Genomic DNA, 21,158 nt, shown 5'->3' on the forward strand with positions numbered 1-21,158 from the left:
ATGACGATGACGATGGAGAACCTCCTGAGAGCTTTTATTTAAGGTGAAATATGTAAGAAATGTATTAAATTAAGGCATAAAATCACCACTATGGGTCATTAGAGGTCAAGGAAACATGTTAAACTGAAAAACTGCACTTTTATTTACATCAAGTTTCACCTTCTCATCCTTCAGTCTGCTTTTCCAAATCCAAGAAACCACAGCAGTGAATGGAAAGTGAAGATTTCTTTGGGAATTCTGTTAAAATGTGCAGAACATTTTAAACCTGTGGACAGTACCTGGAACCTTTAGTACCTGCTCTGACGAGGTTCCTGTATAAAGTGCTTGAAAGTGATACTTGAGCAAAAGTACAAGTATCTTACCAGAAACGTCGCTAACACTCTGTTGTCAAGTTAGAAACCCAGGTGCTAAATGTGACTGATATTCATGTTCCAGTTGTGTCTCGTTATCACGTAGAACTCATCACTTTCCCTCTTTCATCTTCAACATTTGGTGCTTTGCTTTCCCTTCTTTCTTTTTTTCTCGCTGCCACTAGATTTTCTTTGACTCGTCAGGTTTAAAAAAAAAAGAAATAAAAAAAAATGCTCATTTCTTTTACCAAATTATACAAAATTCAAAAAGTCACCATCCACTGCACTGTTAAACAAATAGCGGGAAGAGCAGTGGGTGTGGCGATGTTTTACAGTGCACGCCTCCTCCAGTTTCCACTGGACTCGGTTCACGTGTTTTTTTCATAGTGTAAAAACTTCATGTGATTTATTTTGACGTTTTTGTGGAAACGCGCATCAAAACTGCACATAAAGTTAAAAGATGCTAACAACAGCATCTGAATGTACATGTAAATAATCACTGACTTTGACTTTTTTGTCACATATTCACAGTTTCCGCGTTTTTACTCATGTTTTCATAAATACCCATAAAAACATGATGGAAATCAACAGAGAAAGCACAAATAAAAGAGTTTGTATTTCCTGTGACTTTAGTCTGGATTTAAGGATCCTTTACTTCAAGGGTCTCACACTCAAATGACCTCGGGGGTCACTGAGCATCTCGTCTGGTCAGTCAGGGGCCGGTCAGCTAAAAAAAGAAGCAGCATGAGCTTAAAATGATATCACAATGTTCACAAGACAGACATTAGTGTAAAAGTAAAGCGGTGATATGTGATGTGTGAGCCACAGCTTTAACACCTCTGCTTCACATCCTTCCTCCACTCACTCGTCTTCTACAGCTGTGTCCTCCACATGAGAGTCAGCTTGACATCGGACAAAGGCGGAGTCACACCCTGGACAGGTCATGTCCAGGGTGTCCGTCACGGGGACAACCGTCCACTCTCACACTCACACATGTACACATGTACCTAATATTATATAATAATACCTAATGTCTTTGGACACACGGGGAGAACATGCTAACTACACGCAGGACTAATCCACTTCCTCGTCTATTGATCTTCACCCGCCTCGTTTCCTCGGGCCGATCACAGTAATGTCAGCGTCTCCTGACAGAGTCTATTCCCTATCAGCTCGCTCATGAGAATACCAGAGAATCACAGCAGACCCATCCAAGGAACACACTTGTCTTGTGTTTCCGTGAGAGAGAGAGACAGGGGGAGAGAGAGGGAGACCGAGGGAGAGAGTGAGAGAAAAGGTTTTGGCGGCTGCGATGTGAACTTTTCCCCAGTTCCACCTGGCTGCAGTGAAGCGCTTTTCAGCCACGACGGGCCCCTGGGATCTGGTGCTCAGCAGACCGGACCGTGCATATGGCTGTGATCCTGTGTGTGTGTGTGTGTGTGTCTGGAGAGAGAGAGACAGCTGTCCAGCTCATCTTCCCCCCTTGTGGCCCGCCTCATTTATAATTAACCCAGATGACCAGGTGGCTATGTCCCCCTGTCCCTGCCAAAGCATGCTTCGCTGCGACCTTTGAACTTCCATGGGACATTCCTGGGCTCATGTTTGCCGCCCGCGTCCACTGTCGACTCGACTGGACGCCTCAGCTCTGCTGCTCCTGCAGATACAGGACCAGAACAAGGTGGACAAGGTGCAGTGAGAGGCGGCCAAAAGGACGTCCACCAACAACAGGCGGGGGTTTCCCTGTCGTGTGTGTTGGAGTTTCAGTGTGAGTGGAAACAGAAAATCTTCAACTGAGACATGAAAGTTTTGGAAAAGTTGACGCGATGACAGACGCTGCAAACTGGAAAACCATCACGGCCTCAGACGCGTGGACCGAGCGATGGTTCGATGAAGACAAAGAAAGCGTCTCCTGACTCTTCGCCGACGCAGACAGAGAACAACGCGATTGTGTTACGGCTCAAACGACATCACCGCGGCGTTGTGTCTGCACGACTTGGTCGTCATGGTAACACCTTGGTAACACCTTCATATCCTTCCCCTGAGGTGACCCCGACTTCAAATTCTGCTTTGAGAAGCGAAGCCGAGGATGTAGAGCAGACGTAGCAGTTAGCCACCAGGGGGCGACTCCACTGGCTGCTAACAATAAAGTCAGGGTCTGTAATGCTCGTATTTTTCTGTGTGTTTCTATAAAGATCAGTCACAAAATAACCAAACCCGACCGTTCCATTTTTCAGTAGAACTTCCCTTGGGGTAACAGAGTCATGGTGTTTTACGGTGTGGGTGGAGCTAGGCTCCCGACAGTCAGCTGATTGGGCGACAGAAAAGCGTCAGTCACCTGACCCCTGACCCCTGACCTGAGGTTTGATGTCTTGTTGAGACAAACATTAACTGGCTGACGTTGTTTGTGGTTGTCGCACCAGAATGACGCCACGCTTCGTATCTCAATGACCGACACACCTCGCTGTTCTCTGACCGAGGGTTACCATTCCAAACTGTACCAAACCGTACCAGGATGGAAACTTTCAACGCAACCGTTGTGTTTTCATGGCGACAACCAATACGTAACTCCGTAACTGTCAGTAAACAGTTAAACGCCTCAGTCGTCTGCAAAAGCATGTGATGACGTTCCCGTGTTGAAGAATATAGACGATAAAGTGACGCAGCGACGGTGTGATTGACAGCTGGTATCGTCCAACAGGAGCCGGGTCACCTCATCGGGAATCTGGAGGCTTCAAGGTGGAAGCTCAGATTGTCATCGGTGACATCGTGACCACAATAACCCAACATTGGAATCGTACCAAAAAGTGATGAATATAAAAGTGTAAGTGATTGTTAGAGCTGCTGTCTCTGGTCGACAGTCAACAGAACATCAGTTCAAATACAGTTCATCAGTAAATGTGTGTCGGGACCATTGAATGAAAAGAGGAAGACACTCGTGTCAACAGATTATCTGCTGACATGATACTGAAGAGAGAGAGAGAGAGTCAACAGTGGACTATCAAAATAAAGTGTCACCCAGCAGGCGGGGCTTGGACAGAGCAAACAGCCATGAACTCCTTTGACCTCACCTGTGGTTTTAAAGAGTCGGAGTCTGACACACAAAAGAAAAAGGGTTTTTGAGTTGGACTGGACTGGAAGACTCACTCAAGTGGCTCACAATTCTACTGCCACCTGCTACACTCACCCCCCGCCCCCGCCCCGCCCCGCCCATGTGGTCACAACCCAGGCAGGTAACCTTTGCTTTCATCCCCTCGCGCAGACTTTTCCAGATGTGTGTGGAACTTTTAGCCAGCGATGCTAACCCTCCACGCCTCCTCACACACACACACACACACACACACACACAGTGTGTCCTGGTAGACTCTGCGCTCGCGTCCAGAATAGGTTCAAGCTCACACATTCCCCCTGCTCCTCTTTCATCGCCCTCATAATGGTGCAGGGGGGGGGCAGGGCGGGGGCAGGACAGGGACCCAAAGTTAGCGAACAAGGTGTATCTAGTTTCTGTTGTGTAACAGCAGCAGCTCCAGGCTTCATGTGCACATGTTCACATGTGTCATGCTCGTGTCCTGATGATTAGAGGACGTGAGGACACTGAAACTCTACCTGCTTCAGACTTCCTCCCGCTGCTGCTGATGATGATGCTGCTGCTGCTGCTGCTGCAGGTTGGAGCCAGAGTTTTCCTCAGAGTTGTCGTTAGCTTGTGCGTCGCATCTCCACAGAGAGAGAGAGAGAGTTCCACCTGAGGTTCCATTCGCACTAAAAAAACTTTCGCAATATTCCGACATTCCAGCTCAATCAAATAAAACCACTTTATTTGGACTTTTTTAATACAGTGGTAACACAGACATGAAATGAAATCCTTATAGTGATTCAGGCCAATACTAATAAATAATATGGCAAGAATAATATAAACTGTAAAGAATTATATATAATAGACAATGTGCTATATTACTTTTTTAGATTCTTTTATATCTCAGGCTTGGACTCACAGTTTACGACGTAAACGTGCTGTCACACATTACGGAGACACGTGAGGGACGAATGAATCGGCAGATTTTCAAGTACAGATGAAGAGTTCTTAACCGCTCTTTACTCAGTCATAATGTGACCTTGATATGTTATGTGAGATAAGGAAACTTCACTGATGGAGCGTAACGCATGTTTTTCGAGGGTTTGTAAAGTCTACAGTTCGGTTTCATTCAGACGTCACGAGGCTCGTGACGCTCTTCCAGTGACGTCACGTCTCAGCTCGTTTAGAACTATTATTCAGAGTAGGTGGTGCTGGAACTGTGAGGTTGTCTGGGCTTGTGTCCGTTTTTAATGCAAACGACGACACTTTTATGTATTCTGTTTTTTGTCAAAGCCTCTTGTTGAAATGTTCCTCGTTTTCTCCGTTGAATTATTCCTCCGTCGCTCCTCTCTGCTCTCGTTTGTTCAGCAGAGACATGATGCAGCAGAATATGACCCCTCATCCTGACACTTCTCTTCTCCCACACCTCCCTCCCTCCCCCGCTTTTCTGGCTTTAAAGGGCAGGAGCATGGCGCACTAATCTCCCCATACCCACGTTCCCCTCCTGACTGCCCCACCCTGACCCCACCTTGCGTCCCCCGTGTTTGCTTTGGCACGCCGCAGGACATCCGTCACAGCACCTGCCACTGCGGCCCGCGGCCTGCCTCCACCCACACCCCTCGGACCGGGCCAGAGGGTGAGCCACGTGTCCCCCGGCAGCCTCTAAATAGGTGACAATACCACTGTCCTCGCCCATCTGGATTAAGCCCCGGCACAGTCCACTCTCCATGCCCCCAGTCGCTGCTCTGTGAGGGTGAACGGAGTGGGGGGCGGGGGCGGGGGAGGCATTAAAGGGCTGAAACAGGTGTGTGTTGCTTTTTCTTAGCCGCCCTCCCTCCCTCCCTCCCCCCCGAAGGCCCCTCACACATTTCAAACACATTTCTCTCTGTCCCAGCAAGGTGGCACCGGGGTTATTGGATGGAGAACAAACAAACGGGCTGCTTGGTCAAGGATGAGCTATATTTGAGTGTTGAATATTTTTTTTTATAGTCATTACAGTGGAATGTGTTTGTGAGTAATGTTGTAATGTTGGTGAGCGACCATGTCGCTGAATGACAGACCAGCACTGATGACCTGTCTCCTTCTCTGACGCAGACCTTTCACCAACAGAACGAGCGTTTTAAGAACGGTGAGTGGAGATTTCCTTTGGAATTCTGTTCAAATGTTAGACTTTTCCACGACAGTTCCAGCACGACTCTTCATTTTTGTGCTTTTCCATCACTGATCGTACCTGGTACCTGTTTTTTTTTCAGTTCCTGCTCTGACGAGGTTCCAATGCGAGCTGAGCCGATACTAAAATGTGACGTCGACAGACTGCAGGCCACTGACTGGTCAGAGAGTGTCGTCACTGGACGGGTCACGAGCCCGACGCCCGATACAAGAATCAAAGTGAACAATGCCGAACTGTGCAAATGAATAAAATGTCAATATTTAGCGACAGCACTGATGAAAGCTGAGCGATCGTTAGCCCAATCACCACGTTCAGTCGTATTTTGCTCATAGGTCATCGGGTAGGCGGGGCAAGGAGATGCCAATCATGGCTACTCAAGCGTTGTGGGTGATGCTGGCGGACTTGTGCTCAGTCACAAAAAAGGCAGATTGTGGACCCGTTCCTGAGTGTCAAGAAGTGGACAGTATGTCCTTCATGAAGAACTTGAGGTAAGTTCTGAGTAAGCCATGTTTCCTCCGTTCTCCTATTGGTCAACATCCAGGAGCGTCCCAGGCGCCAAACCTCTGCTCTTCAACAATACTCTTAATCGGGTCCGGCACTGGAACTGTGTCGGGTCAGGACACAGTTCCACAAATCACTTGACAATCGCTCTGAGTTCCTGACGTCTGATCCTGGCATCAGGAAAAGTGTCTTCATGTAAGAAGCCAAACAGGAACTCCTACCTCTCTGTTTGTTGCCTCTTTGAGTAACACATGACATCAAAGTCAAGGATGCAGGAAAGTGTCCTTGCTCAAGGACACATATCACATTAATGCGATACCCTTCCTACAACCTTATCGAAAGTACAAAAAAGAAAGAAACTGCCCTTCCTTTCTTTTGTCGTCGCTCCTTTTCATGTCCACTCCATCAGTCCATCACCTCACTGCACTGTAATACTGTTTGTCAGAGCCAAGCGGAGCCTTTTAATCTCCAGCTGGGGTCAAATCTGCTGAGTATCAACGGAGCAGAGCCACTTCGTCTTGTCTCGGGCAACGACAATGTCACCCGTCACTCATGAGCGCCATTAAACCCGTCGGGAGATGATCGGGGGAGATTGGATTAGGGTGGGACTGCCGGCGTTTGACTCATTAAGAAAATGAAGTTGCCCCCGTGTGTCCGACCTTATCATGGTTGAAACGCTCTGTCAACAGCACACGGCGGCTCGCCAGGAAGTCAAGAGGGATGGAGAAGCTCGTGTAGAACTGTGGTCTGATGGTTTCCCTAACATCGTCAGTATTGTTCAGAACTTATGGGAAAACTTTGTCTTTATTTGAACTCAACAATTGTTATTGTTGGACTTTTAATTTGAATTTTTTCAAAAGCTGTACAGCAAAAATGTCAGATTTTAAGTATGTTAGTAGTCATATATTGTTTTACTTAAAACAAGATCATTTAAACAGTACATGCTGTGAAATGATTAGATTAAATGATGCAGAGCAGATTTCCAGCAGAAACCTGACTGGTGAACATGTGTGGTGTGAACGCACCTTCTCTCCGCTCAGAGTCGACGACCTCAGCCTCGTGTCGAGCAGCTACAACATCCGTCCACACCCAAACAAGGCAAAACTTTCCTGCAAGTCGAGCCCAGCTGTTGCTGTGGCTGATGCACATGGAGCAGAAAGTCGGGTGGAGGCTAAATGTACGGCACAGCAGAGAGAGAGAGGGGAAGTGGGCGGCGTTAAGGTGGCGATGGCGATGTAGCGAGGGAATACAGAGGATGAGAAGGATCAGTGTTGGGTGAGAGATCGGGTGATGTTTTGGGCAACGCCTGAGGAAGTATCATATGCAACACCTTCATGGGAGAAGGTTACCCCAGGCTGCCTGGGGTAACCTTCAGGCAGAAGGTACCCCAGGCATACCACAGGCATTTTTACGGTCTCGGACAAAGCGGACTCTGGATTTATTTCGAGACCAGTCAAGACCACAACTGTGGGGACATCAATAAATTGCCTGTGCAATTTTTGAATTAACTTGTTAATATCATTACTGTGATTTTGCGTAACAGCTGTCACCCCCTCCCGCCCCCTTTCACACGCCCCCCACAAAAGTGCATGTGAGGGACAGGACGCTAACAAGGGACGCTAACGGAGACGGCTGGGACCACGTCCAACCTTTACTGCCTCGGTCTTGTCTTGGTTTCGACCCCTCAAAGTCTTGGTCTTGTCTTGGTCTCGATAGACTGTGGTCTTGGTCTCGACTTGGTCTCGGTTTAGGTGGTCTTGACTACAGCACTACCAGAAACCCAACCATGCAACAGGTCTGTACCATAAAATAGTCATTTACATTATGGGGACTTGGTTTTTGTCCCCATAAAAAAGACAGGTCCTCATAATGTGACTGTGTAAACAGATTTAGGTCCCGACAACATAAGTAATACCTGAAACACACACAGTCAATGTTTGTGTAGCTAGTCTTCTCAGGACATTGACTTGTAATTAACCCAAACCTTAATCTATACCACAGATCAAATCTCAAACCAGTGCCTCAGAAATGTTCTGCCTCATTAGGACCAGGTTTTTGGTCTCTGTGAAGACCTCTGGTCCTGACAAAGTCATGGTTTATGACAGAAGCTGTCCTGAAAAAGGTAGGAAATACAAAAACACACACACAAACAAGACCAGACTTACTCGAACCAAAACTTCTGTATTTCCAACCCTGACTTCAACCTGAACAAACCATGAAACGTCCTCATCTTCACCTAAGTCTAAATCTAATCAGTTACATGACGGGGACTTGATTTTTGTCCCCGTAAGGTATCGAGTCCCCATGAAGTGACTGTGTGGACAAATTTAGGTCCTGACGAGCTAATACCTAAAACACACACAGACAGAGCTCATATTTACACACCAATGCAAATTCAGGCCTGAATCACATCATCAGCAAAACACACACACACACACACACACACACACACAGCAGCGTCTCACAGCCAAGTGTTGAAATCAGACGACTCCGCCCAAACGAAGCTGAGCAGGTCACAGTGAGGTCAACAGTCTCCTGTCCCTGACAGAACCACGAGAACCTCTGAACCGTCGACGCGTGATGCCCATCAGAATAGATGGGATCAATTAAATTCATGCAAGTGATGCAAGTTTTTCAAACAGGGGAATAACAGAGATAATAGGAAACACAAGTGTCTGTGGAGACAATGGAAACACTTGCTGAATGTAAAGCTCGACTGTAGATCAACATAAGTCTGAATGACAGGTCATGTGATGTTTGTTAATTCACCTTTATCCTTTGATAAAATGTGAGTCATTGAGCACAGGGTTGTCCATGTGTGGCTACATTCAGATTACATTTAGACGGATTATAGATCAGATTTGAGGGTTCACATCTGACTTTAATATGAGGGCGACAGATATCACATGCTCATATATATGTATACATATATATATATATATATATACATATATATGTATATATATATGTATATATATATATATATATATATATATATATATATATACGTATCAGTATCTGATCTATAGAGCCACAGACTGAAGTGACACACATCTGAGTCTGAAATCTTAATTGACAGTCACAGATGACTGAGTTCACATCCAGGAGCTTAGTCACACCAGAGGAAAAACAAGACATGAGTCACTTCAGCCTGAAAGTGTCCACGTCGGCCTTGTTTCCAAACAGTCCAGGAGGGGCAGCAGTGAGGCAAAGTTTACGTGACGTATTCTTATGAACATTCACAGCCTGATTTTATTACATTTATATATACATTTATATGTCCACCCAGTGGACATGAACACACTTTGTTTCTCCCGTCCCTCCCTCCACTGGCTCCTGAACACTACAGTGTCCATTTGAAGTTGTTACTGTATGTTTACAAGTGTCTTCATGGCCGTGCTCCGCCTTACCTCGCTGACCTACTGTACACTCACTTCAGCTGTTCATGGTCGTCCAAAAAAACGTCGTCTTTTCTCCATGGCATTCGTTTGTGTTTTATGTTTTAAAATGTTGAAAATTTTGGTCGACTATGTTGTTTAACGGTGACTAAATTGAAATGGACTGGATATTAAACGTATATTAGACATTCATATTCTTGTTTCGATGAGTTCACGCAGTGCTGGTAAAAGTCGACTCTCACTCCTGTGTCGCCCCACTGACATTCCTTCACTGCACAGAGGAAGTGATCATTCTTACGTCCCGACTGATGAAGGCAAGGTTTGAACAAGACAGCTCCATAAAAAGTGAGACGACTGCAGCAGGTGGAAGTGTCACTGTAAAGTCTGATGGCGTGTTCACACTAGACGTGACGCAAACCATCGTCTGATGCTTGCGTTGAAATTTCAGCGAGCAATGATTTGGCTAATCAGCGTTTGAAAAAAGTATTCTTCTTGTGTGTGGACACTCGTAGCTGCTGTGCGACACTTTATCGCTTGCACGTCTTTAACGTCTGCAGAGAAGCAACCGGATGCAGTTTGGACATGTAACGCGACGATAAACGACAGATAAATACATTCATTTTTAGCAAAAACTTGAAATGGCTCAATTACTGCCTGTGGATGTATGTTTGGGTGATGGGAGGATTACTGTGGTGGTTACTCAGTGATCCACGATGAAGACTCTGCACTAGAACTTTGATCAAACTAATCTCTACTGACATTTAGACCACGGACGTTTATCTGCCGTTAAACTCACCATCAGCAAAAGAGCTTATTGTGCATTTATGATAAAGATAACTAACCACGCTGAGCTTGGAAAAACCTCTCGGTGAAAGTGTCCAATCAGCACGTGCTGGTCTGGAGATTGACATCTGAGCGAGATGTGATCACAGATAGCCCTCCCTCTCCATGCCGCCTGGGGGTTGGCGCGGCACTCGTGATTGACAGCTTTGCTCTCAATAATTCATCCGGCCCTGAGTGTCTGAAGGTCAGGAGATCATCTGCCTGGGCCTGGGCGCTCAGAAGAGGTGGCATCGTCATCAAATATTTATCGGTGCGCTGTACTCCCAGTACACTCTCAAAATACACAATCTGCTCTCGCTAAACACGGCACAGATTCGCACCCAGCAGCTTCAGAGGTGAGTTTCAGGAGATTTCCACTGGAGGTTTATGCAGCTAATGCCCGATCAATATTTACAGCCCGACTAGAGACTGCAGTGCTGAAACTTACTGAAACTGTAGTGTTTCTTATTCCTTTGTTTTTTTCCAAACTTTGCACACGTGTCAGTGGCGGTGGAAAAACGACATGTTTTACAGGTCATGCACATGAGCGCGTCAAAACAAAATTGGTCACGCCGCTTAAACCATGATCGCCACAGGAAGCAACAGCAGCTTCCTTTGAGCGATGTCCAGAACTCTACAACTTTCAAAGCTGCATCCTCTGACAGGCAGCAGACACCTGGGTCACGGTCTCGACAAGTCTCGACGTGCAAAGGGAGGGTGGGAGTGCAGGGGGGAGTGCAGGGGGGAGTGCAGCGGCTCGTCCAGTGTTGCTCTCCGCTGTACAGCTGAGGTGGTAGGTGCCGTTTTATTGACATGAACATAAGACTATTTTGACAACTGCTGAAACCTGAGTGACGTGTCCAGGATGTACCCGTTCACCTTTCGCCCTACGTCAGCTCCGCTCATGTGGAGGATAAAGTGTTAGACGATGGATATATGAATGAATGAAACCTCACTTTTAAGATACATTATGTGAGAAATGTATTGCGTTAAGTCATAAAATGTCCATGTTATGCTATTAGAGATTAACGAACCTTAAATAGAAATCCTGGCTTCACACATAACAGGTATTCAGAATGTATGTTTGGGTTTAGTGTTTTGGTCTGTTGCTCCGCCCACCGTCATATCAACAGGGGCGTAACTGTAAGCGGGTAGAACTACAAGTGATTTGAACAAATTGAAGTTCTACTGCTTTTAGTTTGCGTAACCATGACCCAACCCTAACCCTTTTGTTTTGCTCACCTCTCTCGTGGTTCTGTGTGGTTTGGAGAACTTGAAGTTCCTACCTTGAACTACCTATAGTCCCACCCAGTTGTAGTTCCACCCCTTCTCTTACCGTCTGCAGACGGAAACCATTGGTGTTACCAGAAGAGCCAAACACAAACACACAAAGATGCAGCTATTCGTCAGTGATACCGATTTCTACCAAACCTGACAGGCCTCAGTACCCCGCTCAAAAATGTCTCAACCAAAGGAGAAGACAAACGAGGGTCTGCAGTGATGACAGCTGAAAGAGGAGAGAAAGTTGACGACAGATGCTAACGTGGCTAATTTTCTTTTGCTCGCGTTCACATTTTCGGTGGATTTTCAACATATAGAACGTTCTTACAGCTTGTTATTGTCGCCTTCTCATCATGTGATACTGTAATTCTCCACCGCTGTGACGCCACGCTTTTCAATCTCCAAACAAAACATCAACAGGAGCCGCGTGAGCTAGGTCACAGTGAGTAGAAAGGTCGCCACAGAAGTCCAGGGTTTGGGCCTGGGTGCAGATCATGGGTCAGTCGGTCAAATAGTCAGATAACCAGAAAATAAAAGAAAGGAGGACATGAGTCCCGATTGGTTTGTGCACGTGTTCGAATGCAGCTCTTTCTTTCCATGTTTCATAACTTTCCTTGGCAACTGCGCTCTCCAGTTGGCGTCGCACTCCCCGTTTTTACACGCTAATGGTTGTTGTCGGTCGTATTTTAGCTTCGGCTCCTTGAGGTAAAGATTTAAACAGACCTCTAAAAAGCTTCAGGCCGACCAGCTGAACCCCAGAAAGTCACTTTTCTGGCTCTGATTGAGATCAAACTGCTGCTCATAAGAAATATTTAGCGAGCAGCAAGAACCTCCATATGTGGACATGTCTCCACCAGTCTCCCAGCAGCTGTGGAGACGCCAGAAGAAGTGATGACCTAATGCTAGTCCTGCTTCATCATGATCACTCCTGTAGGAACACACACACACACACACACACACACTGAAGCCAAGGCATTACACTCCACTCACTCCCAGATTTCAGGCAGGTGCTGCTGTAGTTTGGCAGGACAGTGCAGCGTTGGACTGCGAGCGTTTCAGTGCATCTGTATCAGCTTGATACGAGTAATGACGTGCTCTGAGTGGTATGCTGCACACACAACTTTCATGGCCTCGCTGATTTTCTCAGCTTAGAACAAGATGTTTTAAGACAGCGGCTTAAAAATCTGACGCTACCAACAAATCCTGCAGAACCTCCGAGGCCCACGCTCAGACTAGCAGGATTAGATTATGTCAAAACATGACATTGATTTTTATAATCATTTCACCACTTTAATAATAAATGATCAATGAATATTGATTAAAATATCGCACTCATCTTCTTCTGCTTTATCCTCTGCGTTGGTGCCAATCCAAGCCGTCATGGGTTGCCAGTCCATCACATCGCTGGTCCACATAGAGACAAACAACCACCCACTCTCACGGTCAATTTAGAGTGTCCAATAAACCTAATCTGCATGTTTTTGGACTGTGGAGGGTGAACTGGAGAAACTCCATGTTCCGACCGGGTCACGAACCGTGGGTCTTCTTCCTGCAAGAGTACCAACCCCAACCACAACCAATGCAGCAGACAAGAGTTCCACTCCAGGTAAATTATCCCACATTTCCAGTTAGTTCCCATATTCTCACCAGAGAGCCACATCCTGATGCCTCACGATTCTTTGACTCATTTCATATTGTCAGGCTCTATTCTACCTCTCTGAGCAAGATGCTAAATCCACATTAACCCTGGCAGCAGTGCAGGCAGTGTATGTATGAATGAGTGAGTGTGAATGAGTGAATGGCAACATTTTGAGAGTGCATTTTAGTGATGGCCAAAATGGTAATCATGGCTATTTTAGGCGGCGCGGTTGGTGTAGTGGTTAGGGTCGCGCTCAACTACATCGCCAAAGGAACGCTAACCGTTTTCAGTTGTGTGAGAGTTTAATATTTACGTTTACATGTTTTTTGGTTTTATTGAATCACTGCAAATAAAAGACAAATAACAGAGTGATGGGAATCCACAGAATTGTACTGTATTTTCAATAAAGATATTTAAATTCAACCTGTTTTACTCTGTGTGTCATTAACAAAACTTGAGATTACACGATTGAACCCCACCTGAGCCCGACATCTATTTATGGAAATGTTTTTAATGCTGTTTTTATTTTTATTCCCTTAATTTTAGTAACTTTTATATCCAACCTCAGTGTTTCCTCATTGATGATAGTGTTTCCTGACAGTTGTGTCTCTTTTAATCTATGAGGGATTGGCTTTGGAGGGTTGATTTTGTATAAAAATGCTATATAAATAAACACTAACTCTTGGTCTTTCAATTTGTCTTCGTCTTATAGATCATTTATTAGTGTTTGTGATGTGGCGCACTCAGATTTGTTCTCTGTTTCTCTGTTTTGTTATAAAATAGTACAATAATTAGTGAGGCTTTTATGTCAGATAGGTAGATAGATAGATAGATGATAGATAGATGATAGATAGATAGATAGATAGATAGAGAGATAGATAGATAGATAGATAGATAGATAGATAGAGAGATAGATAGATGATTGATAGATAGATAGATAGATAGATAGATAGATAGATAGATAGATGGATGGATAGATGATAGATAGATAGATAGATAGATAGATAGATAGATAGATAGATAGATAGACAGACATTTCTTGTGTGTGTGTGTGTGTAACAGTGAGACATCAGTGAGTGAATAAAAGTGTTTTTCCTCCTGCGTTGGTTCAGCCCGTAGAGATGGACGTCCATGTTTGAGCGCACATGTGCACACTCGTGTCCACGGCGACACAGTTGGTGAGCTGCCAGTGTGGGAGTGGATTTTTGGGGGGAAGAAAGAAGTGGTTTGTCGTCTCTTTAAACATGTGTGAGGGGAAGTCGTCCTGTGGATGTTTGTGTAACTTAATCTGCTGCATTGTGTCCGTCTGTACTGTATGTGTGTGTGTGATTTAACGCTCTGTCATTTCTAATCCAGGCCGTGTAATCTGCATCAGCGCAAACTTGGTCACATTAATTCAGTTTGATGTCTTATTTGGCAGCTCCTTAATTCACTTGATGAATAAATTCACCGTGTAACAAACAAACCAAAGAAGATTAATACGCTGCAGAAATAGCTGAACAACGATGAGGTAGATGGAAATGTGGGTTTATATTAAGGTTGTCAATCAAAATAATGCAATAAAGTTTCCACATGTTTCCTTTACTATTGAAGTTTGTAATAACTCATGCTTGAATAAAATCATAGAATTAAAGTAGAAAAATGCCTGTAGCTGAATGAAGACACTACTACAACAGTACAAATGATGAATAGCTTTATATACATTATATTATTATAAATAGATTAAATCGTCTTTATGACGATTATTATACATTTATGAAGTAAAACAACGTGCCGCTGCATTAATGACGCTGATGTTTATTCTGTGTGATGTAGGTCAGCGATGAGATCAATCGATCGGCCATTTTAAAGAAACGCTTGAGTATGTTGTTGTTTTTAAAGTTTTGATCTTTTTAAACAAAACAACAACACAGCAGCATGGGATCATGGGAATTGTTTTATTGTTGTTCCTCCTGTGAGTTCGTGCTTTACGAGGAGAACAAATGGCAACGAGCGCTCGCCGTCGTTTAGTGACAAATGCTCACAATAAAACGAAAGTTTCACAGGAAGTTTCACAGGAAGTTAAAGCAGAAATGGATAAAAATCATGACGTCATTAAACAATAACCCTCAATATAAATACATATTTAAAGAGTGTTGGAAACATTTGATCTAATTGATTAAATATCATCATACCTGTAAGATGTCATTCATCTGCTACACCAGTGCTTCCCAAAGACTGGGTTGAGACCCACAGATGGGTCGTGGGAGATTTCTTCTGTTTCCCAAACTTTATTTGTTTTAAACAACATGTGCAAAATTCAATTTAAATTCATTTACAGAGCAGGTCCTAGAAATCTTGAAATCATGATTTGTTCACGCAAATTTCCAAGTTCTGGGTCGGGACCCACAGAAGGGACGCAAGAGAGTGTACTCGGGCCGCCAAAGACTTTAACTCAAGAGTTTGGCTGGAGTTACAGAAACGTCAGAAATGTGTTATTGTCACAGTTTCTTATAATATCATAAAAAAATAATACATTTATTTACAGACAGACAAAAAATAAAACAATAAAACATATTTTGAGAATTTGGGCTCCAATACTTGTGTATCGTCCACATAAAAAAACAAGTTTGTGAAAGTAAAGAACAGATGAATCGATTTATGAGAACGGTCCACGAATAATCCTCGCGCCGCGTGCGTCATTCACACAAATCTCTGACAAATTGTTGCAGCGTTAACGCGCAGACACGAACGAGCCGTGACAAACGAGCGGGATTAGCGTGAGGATGCGTAGAAGACATGAGCAGTTGTGTCGGGGGCTCAGTGCACGGAGCCACAGGTGTTAAACAGCTAAGCGCTTTAGCTGCTCGGGGGGGGAGATGTTATTGAACCAGAGGCCTTCCAACACAGCCGTCTCTGCAGGGCAAACTAAAGCCTGGAGGTCAGAGGTCACTGCGGCGGCAATGGAAGCCATTTGTTTGGTTGTCAGGGCTCAACAGGTGAGGCCGAGGGGGATAGGGGGTTGTGGGGGTGTCCAGGCTTCTCAAAACATCTCACCCAGAGGCTCAGTGTGAGGAATGTCCACCACACACGGTCACTCACTCACCACACACGTCACAACAACCCCTGTTTACCCCCCGATTCCACCCACTGTTCACACCACTCTGTTTGCTTTGTAGCTCTGTGAGGCCCCCCCCCCCAAAAAAAAAGAAAACCATGACCACCATTGATGCTGAGCTCAGTGTTTGTTTTTCTTTAAATGACATGGAGGGAATCACCAGAGCTGCACCTGCGTTACAACGAGGCTGCGGGTTCACCCTCACTCTCACAATGAACACATTACTGCACACATTCCTCCTCCTCTCAGTGGCCAGTAAAGTGTTTTCTGTTTTTTTTCTTCTGTTTTTTGGGCGACTTCCATATCGTCACAATGAAGCTATGATTGCTGCTTTGAGAGCTGACGCTAAATTACGACTCTGCGACGTTTACAACAGTCAGACACGACAATAAAACTGCTAAGTGGTTTTTAAGTTGTCTCTGCTTCAATGGAGAATAAGTGAGTGTTCCCAGTTTGTGTCTCTCTCTCCTTCCTCATCTTACAGGTTGCAGCAGGATCCAGATCCAGTTGTTATAATTATCATTATTATTATATCAGTATAATTGTTATCAGCAGTCTCTGCTGCTGCTTATATAAATAACTTGCTTCTATAAACACGTCATCACTGACTCAGAACTGTCCTGACAAACTTATAACTTGAGACAATGTCTGCTCCTGGTTTCTTTCTTCTGTCTCTACCTCACCTCCCTCTTGTCCTTTCTCTCCCCCACTCTCTGTCCCCCACATCTCCTCTCCCTTTCACCCCAACCTGTCTTGGCACACTGCCGCACGTCTTTGAGTGTGGTTCTGTCAGAGATTTCTTCTTTTTTTTGTTTTTCCTCTCCACTGATGCCTCCTAGTGGATGAAGAACGATGAAGAACATCTCTTCTGGAACGTGAAGGACAACAAGAAGACATTTGTTGCAGTCTGCAGTCTCACCATTAGATGTCCCTCATTCTTACACACTGGACCTTCATGTCTAAGAATATCTTTGCAACTTCATCTCGTCATTAGACAACGGACGTTTGCAAAGCTCTCACTCTCCCGCACCAAAGTCCGTCTCCTAATTGTTCTAGTGCTGCTGGACGGTCGGCGGAGGACGACGTCTTTTTAAACAACCTGAGCTGCACGTGAAGATGAAAATGCATCACAGCCCGTGTTTTTCACACAACAAGCGTGAAGGTGTGGTCTAAAGAGCATTACATGAATTATTAGAAGAGGCCACGACTGTTTCAAAGCTGTGAAAACAAGGCAGTGGACGTGAAAACATCTGCTGTGTGTGTGTGTGTGTGGGGGAGCGAGAGAGAGAGAAACACAGCAATTGTGGTCCAAGAAAAATATAGGGAACATCATCTCAATTTTCCAGCAGTCAACAGGCTCAACAAGCACATGTGCACACTCACTCACTCACACACACACACACACATTCACTCACTCACACTCACACACACACACTCACTCACACACACACAGATGTCCGATGTCGTCCCGGGCTCGATGGTCTCGGCGATAGAGAGATAATTAGGTTTAAACGCAGCCGTTTAAAGATAAATGAGCAATAGTAAGTAATGATGGCTTATTTCCCATCTGTCAGCTGAGGCTGGTGAATGAGCGTCAGTGTTCTGCAGAGTTCTGCGCCCGAGCACCGTCTACACTGACTGTGGGAGAGATGTGGACGTCGTTCCCTTTATCATAAACCTCACGGTCCACATGTTCACCACGGTTCTGCTACAATAATCCACGACTCAGCGTCAGAAAACACACGTTTGTCTCAGTGAGGATGGACACAGAAGTCCAGTTTAAGAAGTTAGACACACTATCAGTGTTAGTGACTTTGTCTCACACAGTTACACGTAGACAGAAGCTGGGTGCCCTGTCCTCGTCTTTCAAGCTCCATCTGGGATTACCTTCACAGAACCACAGCAGCGTCCATGTTTGTTTCCCTGTGAAGGTCAACAGGAGAATCATTCAAGACGCACTAGCTTATAGTCGGACGTTCGCGGCTGATAAATCCATTTTACTCTGGACCCTGAAAGTTGTCTGATTGCCTGTCTTAGTCGGACTAAGCTCGAGTGAGTGACTGGAGAACATCTGCGTCCTGGACGTTAGAAAAGGTTGTGAAACTCTGGCATGTGCAACGAGCACAAATGAAAAGCAGAGCGGACTGCACGTATTGTTCTTTGTTACAACAACAACGACGACACTCTTCCTGGTTCTGACTCACCACGGAACCAGCAAACCAGAGACAAGTGTTGGACCTAATGCTTTGCAGGTTGATATGTCAGCAGAGTGTTTGTCGGGTGATTGAAAAAGCAAAACTGTACAAGAGGGAAAATAAAAGAGAGGCTCCAAGGTCGAGGGAGCGAGGGAACGAGGGAACGAGGGAGCGAGGGAACGAGGGAACGAGGGAGGCCCCGCAGAACCTCCTGCTTCTCCCAGAGAGAAGATGGCCGCCAGCAGCTTCAGCCACCTGTGTGGAGACGTTTCTCTGCGTCTCTTTGTCCATCTCGCTCACCGTCTCTCGTCCTCTTCCTCCTGCTTTCACACACACACACACACAGGTGTGAAGGTTGTGTAAGCAGCTTATCGCAGGTGCAGATCAAATGCTTCTGCTTTGACAAACACTGCGCAGCATTTCCTCATTCCACGACATTATTAATCTTCTTCTTCTGCTGCTGCTGCTGCTTCATTCCAACGGTTTGAAAAGTCAGGAGTCGAACACTCGATACATCTGTTGTTTTTGTCATGTGATCCGGAGACTTCAAAGATTCCTTGACAAGGTTAAGCTGGCCGGGAAATGTGTTTGGGGAAAAGAATGAAAAACTGTAACTTCAGGTCCGCTCAGTGCGGGCGAGGTATGTTCTGCTCTGTTGTTTCAGTTCATCAAAACCTTCAAAACCTTGTGACAGGAATGTGGGGCAGAATTAGTGTTCAGAACAATTAGGCTGAACTCTCACAACGCATGAAAGTAAGACCACGGAGTGATTCATGTTGTTTACAGTGAAGAGGTTACCTGGTCAGGGACACACAGAGACGAGGAGCCATAAAACCACCACTGTAGGCAGAGTTTCATTCAATCATGTGGAGTTATGATGACAGAGTGACACTGTAGAAGAATATTGTCGGTAATTAGCAGACGGAAGGTGATATTTTTCATTTTTGGGGGCTTAAAAAGTGATCAATCTTGGCAGCTAATGCTAGGGAATAAAAGTTCCCACCAAAGGAAGCACGTGTACCACTGGTGGCACACGTACCAGCGTTTGAAAACCTCTCCTCTCTCCCCATCTGAGTCAATAAAGCCAGCGTGAACCAGGCGTAACAGCCGGAAGACGAATTCCAAGTCATACCGTCGTGCTGGAAATGAAGCAGGAATTTTGCATCGCTGCCAAAAATGAAGAAGAAGACAAAGAAGGAATTAATGTGTTCACCCAGGAAGGTCATGTACCGATCAAAGCCAAACACACGTTCATCGCAGGGTCATCTGACCCACGAGTGAGTGCCAACCAAACACAAGAGCGACTCAGCTAACACTTTAGCCTCAAAACATTATTTACCTGGAGGGAAGAATGCTAATGAATGCTAATGAATGCTGATGAACTACAGTGGAGCTTCTTATAGTTCTCTTTAAGTTTCTTTAAGATTTCCCCAGACTTGTTTCTGCATGTGCCACAGTTTTACACTTCCACCAGCTGGTTCAGCTTCTTGGATATTGACCGGTGTCTCTTGAAAATGAGACCCTGTGTCTCAATGGGATAACCTGTGTCAACAACATATACATATACATCGGAAAAGTCCCTCGTTGGGAGCAGGTACTTGTTTGGATGAAAGTTTTTTGGTGGAAACGTGCCAAGGTTTTTCAAAAGCTTTCGTCACCAGTGTTTCACAAACTGGCACCTGTCATTTTTACCACAATGAAACTTAGTCTGATGGTAGAGTGTCTGGTCCTGGTCTAGGTTTTGTAGATCCTCACCTAAATTGAAAAGGTGATCACACACCCATCACAAAAACTCCAGACTGTGGGACAGACTTAGAGATAATGAAAACAGAGGTAAAACCTGTCTATATAGTGTTTAAATTGTTTTTTGATCAGTGGAAAGAGTCATGTGGGATGTTCTCCTCACTTTAGTTGCTTACTCTCTTCACTCCTGAAGATGTTTGATCAACCTTTTGACTTTTCTTCCATCATCTCATCAACGTTTGTGGTTTTCAGACAAAAGTCTAAACAACAAGACAGTGAACAGCCATGAACTCGTGTTGTTGTGTTCAGATGATTTGACTGAACTCACGTTTTTGATTGTCCAGCAGACACCAGGACTTACCTGAAGGATTTTCAGGTCGTCTCCAGAGGGATACTCAGTGCCGTCTCCTCACCTTCTTCCCTGCATCTTCACGCATCTCTTCGACAGCTGGCAGATGCTTCGCTAATCTGCCCAATCAGGCTGGAATTTCCTGTCCACTCTACAGTCAAAAAAATAAAATAAAGACAGGAAAGAGAGACAGGAGGGAGATGAAAGGCCAATCATGGAGGAAGATGGGGAGCGTTCGTACAGGAAACACTGTGGTGTCATTACTGTGGACGATGTCTGCAGGCACGCACACACACATTCACACCTGCATGTGGGTCAGTAATGTGTAGGCCAAATGTTGTCTCGCATGCCTGCACGTATGCACACACACACACACACACATACTGTGCATCGCATGTGGAGGAGCACAATGTGGCGAGCATGCTCGTCCACCGGAAACCTGACAAAGACACACTTTACACTCACTGTGGAATTCAAACTTTGTTTGGCCACAAGTGAATTCATTTATGGAAGCCGACGATGACACCGCGCTGCGAGCAGAGG

The sequence above is a fragment of the Solea senegalensis genome, linkage group LG4 (assembly GCF_019176455.1).
Source record: "Solea senegalensis isolate Sse05_10M linkage group LG4, IFAPA_SoseM_1, whole genome shotgun sequence".
Taxonomy (NCBI): domain Eukaryota; kingdom Metazoa; phylum Chordata; class Actinopteri; order Pleuronectiformes; family Soleidae; genus Solea; species Solea senegalensis.